Consider the following 18,809-nt stretch of genomic DNA (forward strand, 5'->3'; position numbering starts at 1 on the left):
TTTCAGAGGTAGAGTTCAGTGATTCATCAGTTGTATATAACACACAGTGCTCTGCACATCCCATGCCCTCCTTAATGCCCATCACCCAGGTACCCCATGTCCCTACCCATCTCCCCTCCAGAAACCCTCAGTTTCCTATGCTTAAGAGTCCCTTTTGGTTTTTCTCCCTCTCTGAATTCATCTTGGTTTTTTTTTTGTTTGTGTTTTTGTTTTTTCCCCTTCCCTTCCCCTGTGATCCTTCATTTTGTTTCTTGAATTCCATTTATGAGTGAAATCATATGGTATTTGTCTTTCTCTGATTGACTTATTTTGCTCAGCATAATACCCTCTAGTTCCATTCATGTTGTTGCAAATGACAAGATCTCATTTTTTTAAATGGCTGAGTCATATTCCATTGTGTTTGAATTCTTATAAACAGTTCAATGATATTTCCTGCTGCGCCACATACTATACTGGGATTAGTTTTACTTTCTTTTTATTAGTTCGTTTTCTTTTTTTTTTTCCCCCTTAGTGATTTTAGATATTTAATCCTTTGGTTTGTAGTTTCATATCTTCAACTAAATACGTAATTTAATTTCAACCACTTCTAGTTGTTTATATTCTTCCATATACTCTGGTTTCTCTTCAGACCGCATAAATCCTTCGCCTTTTATATCCCTCCAAATACATCCAGACATATTAGGTGTTCTCCTAATTTCATTTTTCTGGAAGAAATTTCCCCGGGAGTTGTTTGACTTTTCCCAATTTCCTACATCTTTCGTATGTATCTTTTCTTTCCTGGATTATGTTCTCCTTTAGTGTAACACATACTCCAACGGTTTACTGAGAGAGTAACAGCAGCTCAATTTTCATGACTTCAGATGTCTGATATGTCTTTATTTCCCCCCCCCAGTTGATTAGTAGTCAGAGTACAAAATTCTAGGTTAAAAATCTCAGTATTTTGTAAGTCATTGTTTCAATGTCTTACAGATTCCAGGGCTGCTGTTGAGAAGTCCAAAGCCATTCTGATACCTGACTTTTCTTTGTACCTTCTTTTTGGAAGTGGGTAGAGTTTTCTCTTTCCTTTCAGTGTTCAGAAAATGTATGATAATTGACATTAGTGTGGCTCATTTTTCGTCCAGTATGCCAAAGCAGATACATTCATCAGGACTCTCCATCTGCAAACTCATGTCCTTCAATTCTGGGGACATATTGTGGATTATTCTTTGCTGATCTCCTCTACTTCACTGTGTATTTTCTCTCTCTGGAAATCTTTTTATTTGGGTATTGGATCTCCTGGATTAGTTCTCTATTTGCCTATCTTCCTTGTTTTCTGTTTGTCTTCTTACTCTATTCTCTGAAAGGTTTCTGCAGTGTTATTCCCCAGTCTTTCTATTGAGTTTCTGATTTCTGCATTATTTTAAATTCCAAAAGAACTTTTAAAAAAATTATGAATAATTCCTCCTCCATTTACAATAGCATACTAACCTTGCCTTATAGTTATAATATTTATTTCTTATACATCTTAGGATGATTTCTTTAAGTAAACTTTTCTTCTCCCTTAATAGTCTCTATTCCCTTGTTTATTTGTCTGGTGATCCTTAGTCACTCTTTTTTTTTTTTTTTTTTTCCAAAGAGAAGCCCATTGAAAACCTGACTGCAAATTTGAGTGTGTGGGCAGTGCTTACCAGTTGTGGGCTTCACTATTGGTGGTCTGTCCTTTCACTGAATTTCTTTCTTTTTTTTTTTTTTCCATTGAATTTCTGATGTTCAGTATCTTTAGTCTTTCTTTTATTGGCTGGTTACTTTGCCCAAAGAAAACTTCCAATTTCTTGCTTGCAGATTAGAGAATTGGCTGTTAGAGTCCTGGGAGCTGAATGAGGGAGGAGGCAGGATAGCTCAGCGTTTAGAATGTAAATATTGATTTAATATCCACAAATTTTAGTGTGAAATTTAGGCATACCAATGACTCTGCTATCTTCTACTCCTCTATTTTACCCTCTTCAGAGAAATATTTCCAGTCTTTTCCTGGAGATGAATACTGCGGTTGCCCTGCAGTTTACAATAGAGAGGAGGGGCGTGGGATCTGTTTCCCACACAGATCTTTTTCTAGAAAACAGATTTTCAAGTAATTTTCTGTATTTAGACTCATTTTTCACTGCCCCTTTTCACTTGCTATGGCCAGAAACTCATAATACCTAACTATGGCCCTAGCTGTGGCATTTTGGCTATCAAAATAGAGTATTTGGATAAAAATATTGGTAGCTGCACTTTATTGAGTGTTTGCTTTTTACCAAGTACATTATAGACATTATCTGTAATTTTCAAAACCAACCTGAAACTACAAGTTATTATCATCCTCATTGTATGGAGTTGAATAATTTAAGTAGAATTACATAGTAAGCAAGTAATTGTGTTTGGGATTCAAAAACCAATCTAGATCATTGGCCCCAAAGTTGATGCTTTTTGCTGGATGCTGCACTGCTTTGTTAGTCTTAGAAGAGGAGTCAGCTTATTGAGTCAGAAACACCAAGACCTACTGGCACAACTGAAATGTGTTACATAACGCCTTTGCTTTCCATCTCTCTTCATAGTCATCCAGTGTTTTAGAACTTGTAATTCTCACAGTGGCCTTTTATTTTGGGTGTATCTGGAGTAGGCATTAGGAGTGGAGAGTGAGAGCCCAAGTATTATGGGAATGATGACTTCAAAAAGATCAGTGATGCTGCTCCGTGCAGGAAATGAAAGTGAACTCTTGAAGGGGGAAAGCTTGTGATTATATTTCTATTCTTCATATTTGGGTAATAATAAAAATATCAAGTGATGAAATGAAATGTAGTTTTTGCTGGTATTATGAGTCTTTTTGGTTGAGTTTTTTTTTTCTTAAGATTTTTTATTTATATATTTGAGAGAGGGAGAGAGAGCCAGGGGTAGGGTAGAGAGGAGCAGGTTAAATGAGCCAGGAGCCCGAGGAAGGGCTAGATCCTAAGATCCTGGGATCATGACCTGGTACTTTGAATCGTTTTGGTTGATTTTTTTTTTTTTTTAGATTTTTATTTATATATTTGAGAGACAGAGAGAAAGAGAGAGTGCGTGCACCAGAGAACACAAGAGGGAGGGAGTGAAGCAGGCTCCTCAATGAGCAGGGAGTCCAATGAGGGTCTGGGTCATGACCTGAGCTGAAGGCAGATGCTTAACTGACTGAACCACCCATGCGCCCCTGCTTGAGTTTGCTTCTTAAGGCTGAACAATTTAGCGAGCCTTTCCTGGAAACAGGAATCAAGATTAGAAGGCTTGGGAGGTCATTTTCACCTTCATGATTCAAAAATGTTTATCAGTGAGACCTCTTTTCTCACTCACAAGCCCCGTCTTCTTCTTCTGTGATAATCAAGTATTTATTCCTATCATTTGTGCCTTGCACTTCCACTCTGCCTCCTGAACCAAAGCACACCTATAAATTCTGAACTATTATTTACCAACTACCTGCTATCTTCCAGCCACTGTTAGATGTCAGTGGCACAAAAATAAACGAGACAGACCATGGCCTGCCCCATAGAACTTAGAGTTTAACGGAGAGTTCTCATCTTTAATAAGCAAATGAAATAAGCTGATAAATAAGGGGAAAGATCTTACCACCCTTTCCAAATTTTTCCATATTATATGTATTAAAAACTATGTTTTCTTAAAGAATAAATATTTTTACTCCCTTTCATTTTATATTCAACATTAACCTAAGTTATCTCCTCAATCTCCCAGATTTAATTATCCTTCAAGGGGGTAAACATTGTTCTTTCTCCAAGATCATACATTTGGTTCTCTCCTTCTCTAACTACAGCCTCCTCCTGGCCATCTGCTTCCTTCCTTCGACTCTGCTGACCCTTAGGAATTCTTCTCTTCCATCGTGACCCACTCAGCCCTCTTTGGACATTACTTGTCTTTTGTACTCATCTCAGAAAAAAAGCTCTTCTTCCAGATTAAGGGCTGCTACTTTTGCTCTAGGACTTTACTTTACTCCTCAGATAGAGCATTCTCACTCTTCAGCATCATTCCTAGACAGGCTCCACTGGTATATTCTCATTTGTCTTTGCATGTGCACAGATTTTTTTCCACTATTGATAATTTTCTAACTGACAGTGACAACCCATGGAGTTAGTCTTCTTTCCCTCAGATCTTCTCTTTCAGATAGTTAATGAATATTCATGACTCATGGTTTTGATTTCCTTCACAACATATTTCTTCTTTAGCTTTTATCAAATATTTTTCTTCAAACCTTCCACTGAAACTCTTTCAAGGGTAACTATTGACCTCTGACTAAATCCAATGACCTTTTCCAGGCCTTTTTGGCTTTGGCCTTCTTAACATTTCCACAGCACATGTCCTTGTTGTCTTTCTGAAACCCACTTAATGGGTTTTTTTTTCCAAATGGATCATGATAGAAAGTGTCAAAGGTTGGCCATATATTGGAATGTTTTGCTTATGCAAAATTATTTAGACTTCTGTACAGAAGGGTCATTCTGATTGTTTGAGATCAAGCCCCAAGTTGGGCTCAGAGTGGAATCTGCTTGAGATTCTCTCTCTCTCTCTCTCCCTCTGCCTCTCCTCCCACTCAAATGCACTCTTTCTCTAAAATAAATAAATCTTGGGACGCCTGAATGGCTCAGTTGGTTAAGCAGCTGACTTCGGCTCAGGTCATGATCCCAGCATCCTGGGATCGAGTCCCACATAGGGCTCCTTGCTCAGCAGGGAGCCTGCTTCTCCCTCTGCCTGCCATTCTGTCTGCCTATGCTCGCTCTCTCTCCCTCTCTCTCTGATAAATAAATAAAATCTTAAAATAAATAAATAAATAAATCTCTAAAAATAAATATTTAAATAAGGATCCAAATGATGTTTATATATCAATCTTATTGTTATTTTCTTTTTCTTTTCTTCGTATTTGTTTTTTTTTCTTTTTTTTAAAAATTTGACAGAGAGAGAAATCACAAGTAGGCAGAGCAGCAGGCAGAAAGAGAAGAGGAAGCAGGCTCCCCACCAAGCGGAGAGCCCAATGCAGGGCTTAATCCCAGGACTCTGGGATCATGACCTGAGCCGAAGGTCAGGTCACCTGAGCCACCCAAGCGCCCCTTATTTTCTTTTTATATGTAGGTTTCTTTCCTATTTTATTTGCAATTTTTCTTCCTCCCTGTCTCTCTCCCCCCAGTCTTTTCTTATCTCTCTCTTCCTCTCTCTCCTTCTCTTCTCTTTGGTATGGCTATTGAAGAAAGACACTAGTTGGTTTTTCCTACAGAAACCCTACTCCCCCTATTCTGCTTGTATTTCCATGGTACCATTTAACATGGTCCTCCATCCCTTTAATTTCTTACTAATTAGTAGTTAGATATTGATAGATTTGGGCTTGATATTTTTTATCGAGAGTTCTTCATAGGTATATTTCTCTGAATATGTACATAATATCTGTCTGTCTCACTCTCAGTGATGTTAGTAGTCATTGAGGATTACTGTTTATAGAAATTAATTTATTAGGGATTATAAAATAGTGAAAATGTCATCATTTCTTCATTTTTTAGTAGATGGAAGATTTTCCTAAAGTAAACTTTCTCAACATCAATTATCTGCTTTCCCTGATTATAGTCCATTATCAAGAAAATGATGATCAATGAAGTTTTTTAATTACTGAATTTACAAATTTGAATATATTGGATTTGTGTCAATCCATTGTGGTTAATATCCGTATTGATGTTCAAAGGCCCAAGTCAATAGGCCAAGTTGACACCTGAGTCTCTTTGACAAGACCATAGTAGCCTTTGATAATTTCTTGGCTTTCTGGCTGACAAAATGCTCATCAGTAAATTTCCTGATTCAGAACTGGAATCAACCATCTGTCCAATGAGTACTGGTTCCTTTTGGTGGGAAATGGTATTTTTCTCTTGTTGGTTACCATTTGTCAGGTTTGTTTTCCTTATTTAAAAAATTATGATAATAACAAGATTATACTTTCAGGGATCATTTCTATAGTTTGTTACTAAAAAAATTAATAGGTTTTATTTTTCAGAGTAGTTTCAGATTCACAGCAAAATTGAACAGAAGGTACAGAGATTCTGTACATATATCCTCTGTGCCCTCATACATACAGCCTTTCCTACTATCAAAATTCTGCACCATAGTACATTTATTATTATCAGTGAACCTATGTGGACACATTATTGTCACTCCAAGTCCATAGCTTACATTAGGGTTCACTATTGGGATGTTCTATGGGTTTTAGAGAATGTATGCTGACATGCATGCCCTAATATAATATGACACAGAGTGGTGTCACTGCCCTAAAAATCCCGTGTGTTCCACCTGTTCTCCCCTCCTTCCTCCCTAATTGCTAAAAACCACTGATTCTTTTACTGTCCCCATAGGTTTTTTTTCCCCCCCCAAGAATACCAGATAGTTGGAATCATACAGTATGTAGGTTTTTCTCCTTTCACTTAATTATATGCATTTAAGTTTCTTCCATGTCTTACTATGGCTTTATAGCTCATTTGCATTTGGGCTGCTAAAACAAACACCTCAGATGGGGTGGCTTAGAAACAACAGCGATTTATTTCTCAGAGTTCTGGAGGATGGAAGTCCAAAACTGGATGCCAGCATGGTTGGGTTCTGGTGAAGACCCTCTTCTGGGTTGCAGATTGCTGACTTCTCAATGTAACCTCACATGAAAGGGGCAAGGGAGCTTTCTCTGGCCTCTAAGGGCTGCAAAGTATTCCATTGTATTGATACAGCAAGGTTTTATTTAATCCATTCCCTATTAATAAACATTGGGGTTGTTTACAATCTTTATTATTACAAATAACATTTCTTCTTCTTTTTTTTTTTAAAGATTTTATTTATTTATTTGAGATAGGGAGAGAGTGTGCCCATGCATTGGTGGGGGGTGGGGAGCATAGGGAGAGGGAGAAGCAGGCTCCTCACTGAGCAGGGAGCAGGTTGGAGGGCTCAATCCCAGGACTCAGAGATCATCACCTGAAACAAGGAGATGCTTATCCTACTGAACCACCCAGGCGCCCCTACAAATAATATTTCAATGAATTCCTGTGAAGCTATCTTTTTATGTTTTTTTTCAACATAGCTTTGTAGTAGATTTCTAAAAGTGGGATTGCTAAATCAAAGCATAAGTGCTTGGGTAATTCTGCTATATATTGACAAACTCCACTCACTGCAGAAGTTAGAAATATTTTGTATTTCCTTAACAACATATTAATATGCTATTTCTTCATGGCCTTTTCAACAGAAAAGTTGAAATACTTTAAATTGCTTTTGTGTTGCAGACTTTTGGATGTTTCCCAATCTGATAAGAAAGAAATAATAACTCAGTGAAGTTTTAAATTACACTTCTATTGTTATGAATGTAATTGAAAACTTTTCTTATGTTTAACAGCCATTTTCATTTCTTTCCTATGAATTCTGTTCATATATCTAGCCCATTTTTCTATAGGATTGTCTTTTTTCTTTAGTTTTAGGAGCTTTTATATATATTAGAGATACGAACCATTTATGTATAACATATACTTTTTCTTAGCCAGTCATTTGTTTTTTTATTTAGCTGTATTTATTTTCACATTTTTATCTACTCAAACTCATCATTTTCATTGCTCCTGGAGTCATAGTTTCCCCACTTTAAGGTTATAGAATAATTCAGTTGTGTTTCTTTTAAATACTCTTATAAATCACCAAATTAACCCAGTTTGGTGGGTTGTAGCCAGCAATTTTTTATTTTTATATGTATGCATGTATGTATGCATGTATGTATTTTAAAAGATTTTATTTATGTATTTGAGAGACAGAGAGAGAACGAGAGAGAGAGAGCAAGAGAAAGAGAGAGAGCATGAGGGTCGGGAGGGCAGAGGGCGAAGCAAATTCCCTTCTGAGCAGGGAGCCCGATGCAGGGCTCAATCCCAGGCCTCTGAGATCATGACCTGAGCTAAAAGCAAACCTTTAACGGACTGAGCCACCCAGGCACCACAAAACCAGCAATGTTTTTAAATAAGAATTAAATGGAATAGAAAAACACATATTAAGTGCACATAATAGAAAGTATTGAAAGAGCCTGTAAGTTGTCATTCCTATCCTCACAGCAAGAAAAAGCTGAACAAACTGAAAGTCATCGATTTTTAGAGACTTATTAGAAAACTGAGGTCAGGGGCGCCTAGGTGGCTCAGTGGGTTAAGCCTCTGCCTTCGGCTCAGGTCATGATCTCAGGGTCCTGGGATCGAGCCCCACATCGGGCTCTCTGCTCAGTGGGGAGCCTGCTTCCCTCTCTCTCTGTCTCTCTGCCTGCTTGTGATCTCTCTGTCAAATAAATAAAATCTTAAAAAAAAAAAAAACTGAGGTAAAGGGCAAAGTGTTACTACCCAAAACAGAGAGACAGACAGGAAGATAGAGACAATTACAGGATACCAGGAGTAGAAGTGCGGGAGAAGCAGCCAGTAGCAGAAACCTCTATCTGTAAGAATACTTTGAACTGTAACGGATGAATTACTAAATAGCTCCACGTAGAATAGTTTAGGAGTTAAAAACTCCACGGGGACCCAGTTTCAATGGGACTCTCCCATTTCTAGAGTTTTCCAATTTCTAGAGTTTTACCTGTTCTCGCTGTGAAGATGGGAGACAAATCCCCTAGTACTTCTAGACAGAGAAGGGGAAAAGAAACCATATTTTGAACATATTTTGAAATATGTTCTTAACAAGGTCTACCCTCAAGGGAAACTGTTTTACCAGAGCCTAACTGACTGGGGTTTTAGTAAACCTAACTGGCCTGAGGGAAGGGAAATACCCAGCTTAGACTCACTAAAAAACTGAGACCCACTAAAAAACAGACCTGATCACAGGCCCGTAGCATACTTTCCCCTCACCCTACACCTTGCTGCATATCAGTAGGGCTCCTGTATAATATCATGAGATTGAAGCTAAAAGAACTAAAAGCCTCAGATGCTATTGAAGGAGTCTCTATGAAAACCCAAAGACTACAGGGGAGACAAAAGCAATGACAATAAAGGAAATTTATACCTTCTGACACCACAGTTATAGTAAACAGTAAACACTATTTACGCCATATAAACATTAAGCATGTATTGCTTTCTAACAATTTGTATGTGTAACATTTATCAATATAGACATAGTTATGAATGTGTATATAGATTGCAGTCTAAGGTGTATTTCTTACTATGAACTGTAGCCAAAAAAGTTGAAATCAATTAGCATAGGGAATCTCTTGACTTTGCTCTCTACAAAACAAAACAATACTAGTACCTATACACTCATAAGCCATTCAAATACCATTAAAAGTTTCTCCCATTTCAGTCAGCAACAGCTCAGTGAAGACATGAACAATGTATATTCATGAAAGAAGTTTTCTTATTTTCATTAAAACAGTTGGGATTTCAGAGATTGGTACTTCTCAAGCAGAACTTAAACTTTTCAAGTCAGCATAGGTTCTTGTGTTCTAGCCATGCTTCTCCCTTAGCTGTGATATCCAGTGAGCTAGCAAAAGATGCCGAAGAAGCTAGAGGCCATTGTGATCTTGACGGACCTGCTTACCTTCATCTTACTTGTGCTAGCCATAGTCTTCCTTTATAATGGTATTGTCTGAAGCATGCAGAGGTTTTCAAGTATAAATATGCATATAACTTGTACTACCTGTAGTAGCAAGCCTCTTAGTAATTTACTCTCCTTAACATACTGCTATATTCTCTTTCCTGCATCCTACATCTTTGTTCTTGCTCTTAGAACTCACCTAAATGAATATCGTGCACCTGTAAGGCCAAACTTCTCTTAAGTCTAACTCCCCTATGAAATTGAAAAGATTCCCCTGTAGACTGTCCTTCCTTCCTTTCTTTCCTTCCTTCCTTCCATCAATCAGTCTTATTTATAAAAAGAGAGAAAGGAAGATACTCTTTTTTTAAGAGTTCAGCTTTTTATTGAACATGTTCAGAAGAGGTTTCGTCAGAAAGACCATAGCCAGTGTCATCATCAGACTCCCCTGATTCTTCTTTCTTTGCTTCCACCTCCTACTCATCAGCAGGGTGGGAAGGCAGCCATGGTAGATGGAGCACAACCTCCTGCTGGGGCAGGTCCAACAGCCTCTACCTTGCAGAAAAGGCTCTTGATGGGACACTGGTCACTGCCCTTGCAAACAAGCCCCACCAAAAAGGTTCAACATTTACACCTGCTTCTTTCATGAGGGCATTGATCTTCTCCTCTGTGACTGTCACTTCATGGTCATGCAGGACATGGGCCGAGTAGATGTAGGCGAGCTCTGAGACTGAAGCCATGGTGTGGGCAAGGGCCGAGTGGGTGCTGTCTGGCAAGACGCCAGTCGTGGATGAAGTGAGGGCTTCACCCAAAGGTGGCCTAAGCTTCCTCCAGACAACAAAGCACCTTATTTAACCCAGTCTCTTATGTGTCCAAAGAACTGATTTCGTGAACCATTCTTCTTAATAAAAAAAATCATTTATCACCATGAGTTTATTACTCATTTCACATGTAGGAATCTTGACACATCTGTTAAATTTTAACTCCTGGAGTAGATGGTCATTTCTTTTAAGTTTCATTTTAGTTGATCAAAAGATTGGTATGTAGCAGGTACTCAACAAATACTTATTCAATGGATGGTTTCATGAAGGACTCAATATACCAGTTCTCCTTTAAGGAAGATAGTTGCTGGCTATTTGTTAATCTCTTTTTTTTAAATTTTTTATTTTTTCAGCATAATAGCATAACTCCCTTCTCCTCTCCATCTCCCCTTGTCCTCCATGCTATTTGTTATGCTCCACAAATAAGTGAAACCATATGATAACTGACTTTCTCTGCTTGACTTATTTCACCCAGCATAATCTCTTCCAGTCCTGTCCATGTTGCTATAAAAGTTGGGTATTCATCCTTTCTGATGGAGGCATAATACTCCACAGAGTATATGGACCACATCTTCCTTATCCATTCGTCTGTTGAAGAGCTTCTTGGTTCTTTCCACAGTTTGGTGACCGTGGCCATTGCTGCTATAAACATTGGGGTACAGATGGCCCTTCTTTTCACTACATCTGTATCTTTGGGGTAAAACAAAGAGGCAACCCACGGAATGGGAGAAGATATTTGCAAATGACAGTACAGACAAATGGTTGATATCCCTGATCTATAAAGAAGTCCTGAAACTCAACACACACAAAACAGACAATCATATCAAAAAATGGGCTGAAGGGTGTTAGGGGAAATTGGAAGGGGAGGTGAACCATGAGAGACTATGGACTCTGAAAAACATGCTGAGGGGTTTGAAGTGGTGGGGGGGTGGGAATTTGGGGGAACCAGGTGGTGGGTATTAGAGCGGGCATGGATTGCATGGAACACTGGGTGTGGTACAAAAACAATGAATACTGTTATGCTGAAAATAAATTAAAAAATGATTTAATAAAAAAAAAGATTCAGGAAAAAAAAAGTGGGCTGAAGATATGAACAAACACTTCTCCAATGAAGACATACAAATGGCTATCAGACACATGAAAAAATGTTCATCATCACTAGCCATCAGGGAGATTCAAATTAAAACCACATTGAGATATCACCTTACACCAGTTAGAATGGCCAAAATTAGCAAGATAGGAAACAACATGTTTTGGAGAGGATGTGGAGAAAGGGGAACCCTCTTCCACTGTTGGTGGGAATGCAAGTTGGTGCAGCCACTTTGGAGAACAGTGTGGAGATTCCTCAAGAAATTAAAAATAGAGCTTCCCTATGACCCTGCCATTGCTCTCTTATCCTTTCTATTATTTTTGTGGATGTGATTCATTATTTAAAACTTCACAAAATTAGAGATCCATGAAATGGGGCCAGTTCTTATAAACATGTCTTTCTAGGGGCGCCTGGATGGCTCCGTCAGTTGAGCATGGGACTGTTGGTTTTAGCTCAGGTCATGATCTCATGGGTTGTGGGACTGAGCTCTAAGTGGGGCTTAGCAAGGAGTCTGCTGGAGATTTTCTCCCTCTGCCCCTCTTTCCATGTGCACACATGCTTTCTCTCTCTCCAATAAATAAATCAAGCTTTTAAAAATAATGTCTTTCTGGAATTTGAATAAAAATGAAAAGAAAAATTAAAAAGAAAATGAAGCAGAAGGGAAAAGAAGGGAGTCATTCTCCTCCTTTCCCTCATGTGGGAGTGGGCACAGTTTAGAAATAATATTTATAGGTTTTCAAGTTTACAAAGAAGTTTCACACTTGATTTTTTTTTTTTTTTTAAGTAGGCTTCCTGCCCAGCATGAGCCCAAGGCAGGGCTTGAACTCAGGACACTGAGATCAAGAGTCAGTCGCTTAACTGACGGAGCCATCTAGGCACCCCCAGAAGTTTCACACTTGAAATCATTTCAAAAGGAAATGTGCTTTATTTTATACTCATTCGTTTCTCTGTGTTTATCTCCACTTCTTACTTCCCACTTCCTCATCATCCCGATCTTTCTTTTGGTCTTTAGGTGCTCATAATCTTAAGTACCTTTCCATGGGTCCCTGAAAATGGAATGGAAAGAACCCTGGATTTGGTGCTGGGAGATTTCAGTATAAATTCTGATTCTGTGCACCAAACAACTTACAAGCTTGGGGGAGGCATCCACCTCTCAGAGCTCAGTCTCTTTCCTATGCAGAATGGACATTCCGAGTCGGCCTCCTTCACTAGGCTGCTGGGACATTCAAAAGTTAACACACAAGGAAGGGCTTGATAAGTTGTTAATTATAAAACTACATGTTGCCAAAATGCACAGCTGTTGGGGTCTTGCACAAGGGCCCCAAAGAATGTTCTTTGGGTCATCTCTTCTTCCTTGGTTTCTCCCCTTTTCCTCAGCTTACGTCAGAACATTGTTTATTCGTTTTACCATTTAAATTTAATGTTACTGATATAATAAATCTAATATTAACCACTTCCCTTAACTCATTTGATTGGTAACTTGAATTAGGCGAATTATTCCAGTGATGCTGATTCATTGTAATGAGATTGTTTCTCAATCTCTACTACCTCACAATTTAGATTTTAATTGTTTAGGTTGGATATAGCAATTATATTTTGACAGGGCTGAATAAAAATTCTATAATGTGTAACTGCTGAAGAAATATTTGTGATATTGTACTGTTAAAAATGTACTAGTTGCAAAAAAAGAATTTAAAAATAACACTGATGACGCTAACTCTCACAATTGCAAAACCATTTAAAAAGATGAATGATGGGGAAAAAATGATGAGTAAGGAAATTAGTCAGCTCTGTAGTCAGACAACAGACCTTCTTAAGTAAGGCTATTTAGAGAACTTCATTCTGTATATATTCCTTCTAATTAACTTTCTTTTTTCAAGTTTTTATTTAAATCCCAGATAGTTGACACACAGTGTAATATTAGTTTCAGGAGTAGATTTAGTGATTCATCACTTACATATAACACCCAGTACTCATCACAAGTGCCCTCCTTAATACCTATTACCCATCTGAGCCATCCCTCTACTCACCTCCCCTTCAGCAGTCCCTACTTTGTTCTCTAGAGTTAAGAGTCTGTTTTATGGTTTGCCTCTCTCTTTTCTCCCCCTTATGTTAATCTGTCTCATTTCTTAAATTCCACCTATGAGTGAAATCATATGGTATTTGTCTTTCCCTGACTGATTCAATTTTGCTTAACATAATACACTTCAGCTCCATCCATGTCTTTGCAGATGGTAAGATTTCATTCTTTTCATGGCTGAGTAATATTCCATTGTGTGTTGTACACACACAACTTCTTTTTCTATTCATCAGTCAATGGACATTTGGGCTCTTTCCATAACTGGCTATTGTTGATGATGCTGTTGTAAACATGAGGGTGCATATGTTTCTTCAAATCAGTATTTTTGTATCCTCTGGGTAAATAAATAGTAGTGCAAGGGCTAGACCCTAAGGTAGTTCTGTTTTTAACTTTTTGAGGAATCTCCATACTGTTCTTCTAAGTAATGTTTGAACTCATAATTCCTTGAGGTTTTTCCACATTTATTGATACAATCCTTTCCTCTGTGACACATGGATGCTATTCAAAACATATTTTAAAATAAAACTCTTTGGTCTTTTTTTCCCAGTTAATAAGTAACTTTACTACAGAATGAAGAAAATTCAAAGAACAAGTAATATATAATCGAGTTACATTCCAGGTAAAGATTTTTACTACTCAAATAGGCATGCATATACAACATTAAACAAGCAATGTCCCAAACATTCAACTTTGGCATTCTCTTTTTTAAATCTGCAGGGCTCTTCTTTAAGTATCCAGATTCTTGGAAATGGTTACCCATCTTCTAATGTATACTGGAATTTCTTTTAGAATTTTGGGTTTATAGATACTTCTTGATTTTCATTTTAAAGAAATGTAAGTGATCTGTAAAACCTATTAAAATCCCCTTTATGCCATTGAATCTAGGGTCAGTTCTTTTGACTTAGGTTAGAACTTCTGTACAACTAACCAAATATCCAAGAAGCTCAAGTAGTATATATAAGTTCCACCTACAAATAATTTTTATTGAGATTTTGTTTAGTTATGTACATACAGACACTTACTTGGTTTTTGTATATAAACCAAGCATTTTTATGGACAATACATTTCTTCCTTATTTATTTTCAGCAACTATTCATTCAAAACTTATGTAAGCTAGCTTTTGATATAGTAACAAATAACCCCAATGTCTTTGTGGGTTATAACAATACATTTGCTCAAGTTCATGAGGATGATGGTTCTGGTGGATTTAGCTGAGCTTGATAAAGCTAGATCTTGCCTCCGTGAAACATGTATTTTCATCCTTGGCCAGGCTGAGGGAGTGAGCCAGCATGTTGGACATTTTGGCTATTCTCATTTTGGAGGGAAAAATCAAGAGACTAGATACCAAGCCATGCAAAATATACAAGAACATTTAAAACTTCTACTGAGATATTCTCTCAGCCAAAGAAAGTAATATGACCTAGGCTAAAGTCTGTGGGCAAGAAAGCATACTGGGTTCACCGAGAAGCATGGCAAGGGTATGGAGGGAATGAATATTTGTAAAATAATGCAATCTACCACACCTGCCATTGTTTACAAATGTCCACTTCCTTCCTATAAACAAACATAGTCACCCTATTCTAACAATATTCTAAGGTCTCATTCAATCAAAACATCTAGATTGAAATTCAGGCTCTTAGAATATATATTATGCTCAAACATGGCTCTTCTTGACTTGTTATTTGTATGCCACAGAGCCATCATAAAATAGTGGAACCCATAATAAACACTCCTGTCTAGCAAGGGAAAGAAAGGGAGAAGCAAGCAATCACTTACCCACAGCAATTCTGAAATCCTGATGAAGAATTGCTATAAGGTCTACTAACCTGAGTTAGTGTAGAAAACCTAATCAGTCTTCTGTTTTGTTTCCTGAAGGTAGATTCATAGTCTATGGTCCTTCTTGACTCTTTGCATCATCTTCCAGGAGGTCCTTCCTTTTCCTGTATCCTCTTTCCCTTTGTGGCTACTGAACAGCTTCCTCAGCCTGCCTATAGAAAGTTGAGGGCTCAAGAATAGTTTTATTGTTCAAACAATCATAACTCCTTTCAATTCAGGCTAGTGTCAGTTTGGGTTTTATGACTCTTTCAAAAATATTGTTCATTTCTTTGATACTTTTGTTTCCTCTTAATGGCTCCTGCCAATAACCGTATCCTATAATTAGAAGACATTCTTCTAGGCTTCATTACAAATAATTTGAACTCTTTGACTTTCTTTGGGCCAAATCTATGGTCTCTTTATGCTGAGCCATTTTGTACAAGTGAAATGACTTACCAGGGATCACTTTAAAGGAATCAGAGGTCTGAAGAAATAGTGTTGTGACAACAGTCTTAATTTGGTTATTGCTCTCAAGTTTGAGTCTTATTAGTAATAAGCAGGAGTAGTAATAGTTTTAATTAGGTGTTCTTTAATTTAATAGAATGAAAATAGTTGCTCTTCATATTGTGAAGGATGACAAAACACTTTATAGGCACTTTATAATATTAATTTTGCATAACTGCTCATGTCTTCTAATCTTTATAATGGGCTTCTACAAGAGAAGAGATAATATATATTGCTTTTCTTCCATTTATTCACTTTAAAGTTACTTTGAAATTATCCTTAAAATTGCCTACATATTACAATGGTATTTTCATATTCAGAATATGCTCAAGTTGCTAAATTTCTGGTATGCTTCAATTCACTAAAAATAATTCAAATTATTCCATGTAAAAAAAAGCACACACAACTAGAAAATGACTTTCCATGCCCTGGAGTTGGTCTTTGCACTGAGGTTTTATCTTAATTTGTAAATAGTTTACTGGCTGGAGATGAGAAACTCTCTTTAAACTCTGTCTCTGGATTTCTGGATTCTCCCTTTCTCTTCCATACTTAGTTGAAAAAAAAAAAAAGGCTAATTATTTTCTCAGCTCACCTCTTTCTATAATGCCCAGTAAGCAACATTCTGTTTCAAAAAGTCTTTGCCAAAGTCACAAGTTCATAGGTGTATTTTCTGCCTTTCAAGTGATCTCAGGTGACAGTCTTATCAAAATTTTCACCATTGGATAGTATAGGTTAGCATTTTTCCAGCCTCCTTTAATGTTAGGGTTCCCATAGTAGGCATGGTGCAAATACTACATATCTTAATTTTTTGTTGTTACCGTAGTGCCTTGCTTCTAGGTATCAATTGCTTTATTAATCAATTTTTATTGTGATGACAAGCAATCTTCAAATCTCAGCAATTTACAACAGTCATTTGTCATTCAAATGACCTTGTTCTAGTGGGCTTTTGGGCTTGGCTTGCATCACGTGTCTTCTCTCTTTGAACCAAGTCTGAGTTATTAAAAAGGAAACCGCAGACCCAAAATAGTGTCACTTAGGCTGAGTCTCCAAACTGGGGCTTAATCCTAAATCTAATTGCAATTTCAATCTCCCCCACGGATGTAATATTAACTGTCAGTTGTGAATTCTCTGATCAACACCAATGCAATAATTGGCCAGTTGGGCCCTCTCCATCTTTCAAAAGAAGATAAGGCAATCTGCAGGATAAAACCTTCTGCTCCTGACCTCACCAGATACAATCCTTTTCCTTTGCTCATAACTTTTTTGCCCCACCTTCCTTCCTATAAAAAACTTCTGTTTTGTATAATTCCTGGGAGCTTCCCTCTATACTACATGGGATGCTGTCCGATTCATGAATCCCTTAACAAAGATCTTCAAATTTACTAGGTTGAATTTTGTTTTTTAACAGAATGAGTGGCCACTATTTGAAAGATGATTTGCTGACTGTGGAAAGTAGGAAGAAGAGGAGCAGTGTCAAACCATGCAAGTGCTTCTAATATTTCCACCAAGATGTGCTGTATGTCATATCTGCTCACATCTCATTGCTTACATCTCTAAAGAAAACCACACAGCCATCAAAGTTAGCCAAAGTTAACTGAAGGGAGAAAATGCTTACTATAGCACAGGGCAAACAAACAAACAAAAAACCCCCAAAAAACAACAACAACAAAACCAAACCCAAATCCCTAAAACATAACTATGAACAAAAAGTGAAATATACTACAACAGATATTTACTGAAAAGATATTATGACGAATATTTTCTCCCAGCTGCTAAAGGTATTCTAAGAACAAAACAGTGTCTCTGATCTCAGAAAATTCAGTCTAGTGGAGAATTCCACTAAGTAAAGAAGCAATGGAAATGTAATGTGAGGAGCATACCGGACTGCATGCCACTTTAGGGAAGGCTTCCTGGAGGAAGTGGTAACTGAACTGGTACCTGGATGGTGAACAGGGGTTAGACTTGCAAAAGGAGTCAATGAGCAGTGTGCTAGGTTCTCAGCAGCTCAGCATGTGCAAGACCTGAGGGCAAGAGGCAGCCTGGGGAACCAAAAATAATTCACTATGGTGTCATGGCAGAGACCAACCCTGCTAGATGCACAAAACAATATTTGAGTATTTCATATTCAAGACATAAATATTAGGTTTAAAACTGTGGAGTCACTGGTCCCATAAACAATTACACCATAATATACTGCTATACACTAAAACTGAAGAAGAAAAACAAAAAAACCTCTGCCTTACACAGCTGGAATAGACCAGAGAGCATGGGCATTTACATTTACACAGTCAGTGTGAAGGCAAAGTTGTTTTATTAACCTGCCTTGTGGCCTGGCACTTTTCTCCAGCATGCTTTGTGGGAGAAATCCTCAGAGTTGAAATTGAGTGAATGTTGTTAATATGGTAATTACGTTGCCATCAAGGGCAGCCACTGGCAAGAGAAAAATTGCCTTGAGGTTTGTAGTTTATATAGCTGATTAGAAAATGGAGTTGCCAAAAAAAAAAAAAAAATGCAGTTGCTTCTGTCAATTAACTATATTAGCCAGGTCTGGAGGGAAAAAACAAACTGAAATGGAATTTTGCTCTGTCACTGTTCAAGGGTGTGGCTTTGAGTTTGCTCTAACCTGTGTGAAAGAACCTGAAGAATAAGGTGGTGAGGGCGGGGCATAGTGCAGAGCCAGAGTGGCTCAGTTGGCTGAGAATCTGACTCTTGGTTTCAGCCCAGGTCATGATCTCCAGGTCATAGGATCCAGCCTTGTATCAGGCTTTGCACTGGCCATGGAGCCTGCTTAAGATTCTCTTTCTTCCCCCATGTCTGCCCCTCCTCTTGCTCTCAAGCTCTCTCTCTCTCTCTCTAAAATGAATAAAATCTAAAAAACAAAGCAAAACAAAAGAGATAACAAGTGTTGGCAAAGGTGGAGAAAAAGGACCCCCCCCCCCCCACT

The 18,809-nt window shown here is 37.8% G+C and overlaps 2 pseudogenes; one reads left to right on the plus strand and one right to left on the minus strand.

Annotated features, from left to right (window-relative positions):
- The first annotated feature begins 5,960 nt into the window (after positions 1-5,960).
- On the plus strand, positions 5,961-6,030 carry LOC116575632 (annotated as a pseudogene).
- Positions 6,031-9,938: 3,908 nt separating this feature from the next.
- Positions 9,939-10,316, minus strand: LOC116574961 (annotated as a pseudogene).
- Between the last annotated feature and the right edge of the window lie 8,493 nt (positions 10,317-18,809).

This window comes from Mustela erminea, chromosome 16, assembly GCF_009829155.1.
Source record: "Mustela erminea isolate mMusErm1 chromosome 16, mMusErm1.Pri, whole genome shotgun sequence".
Classification (NCBI taxonomy): Eukaryota; Metazoa; Chordata; class Mammalia; order Carnivora; family Mustelidae; genus Mustela; species Mustela erminea.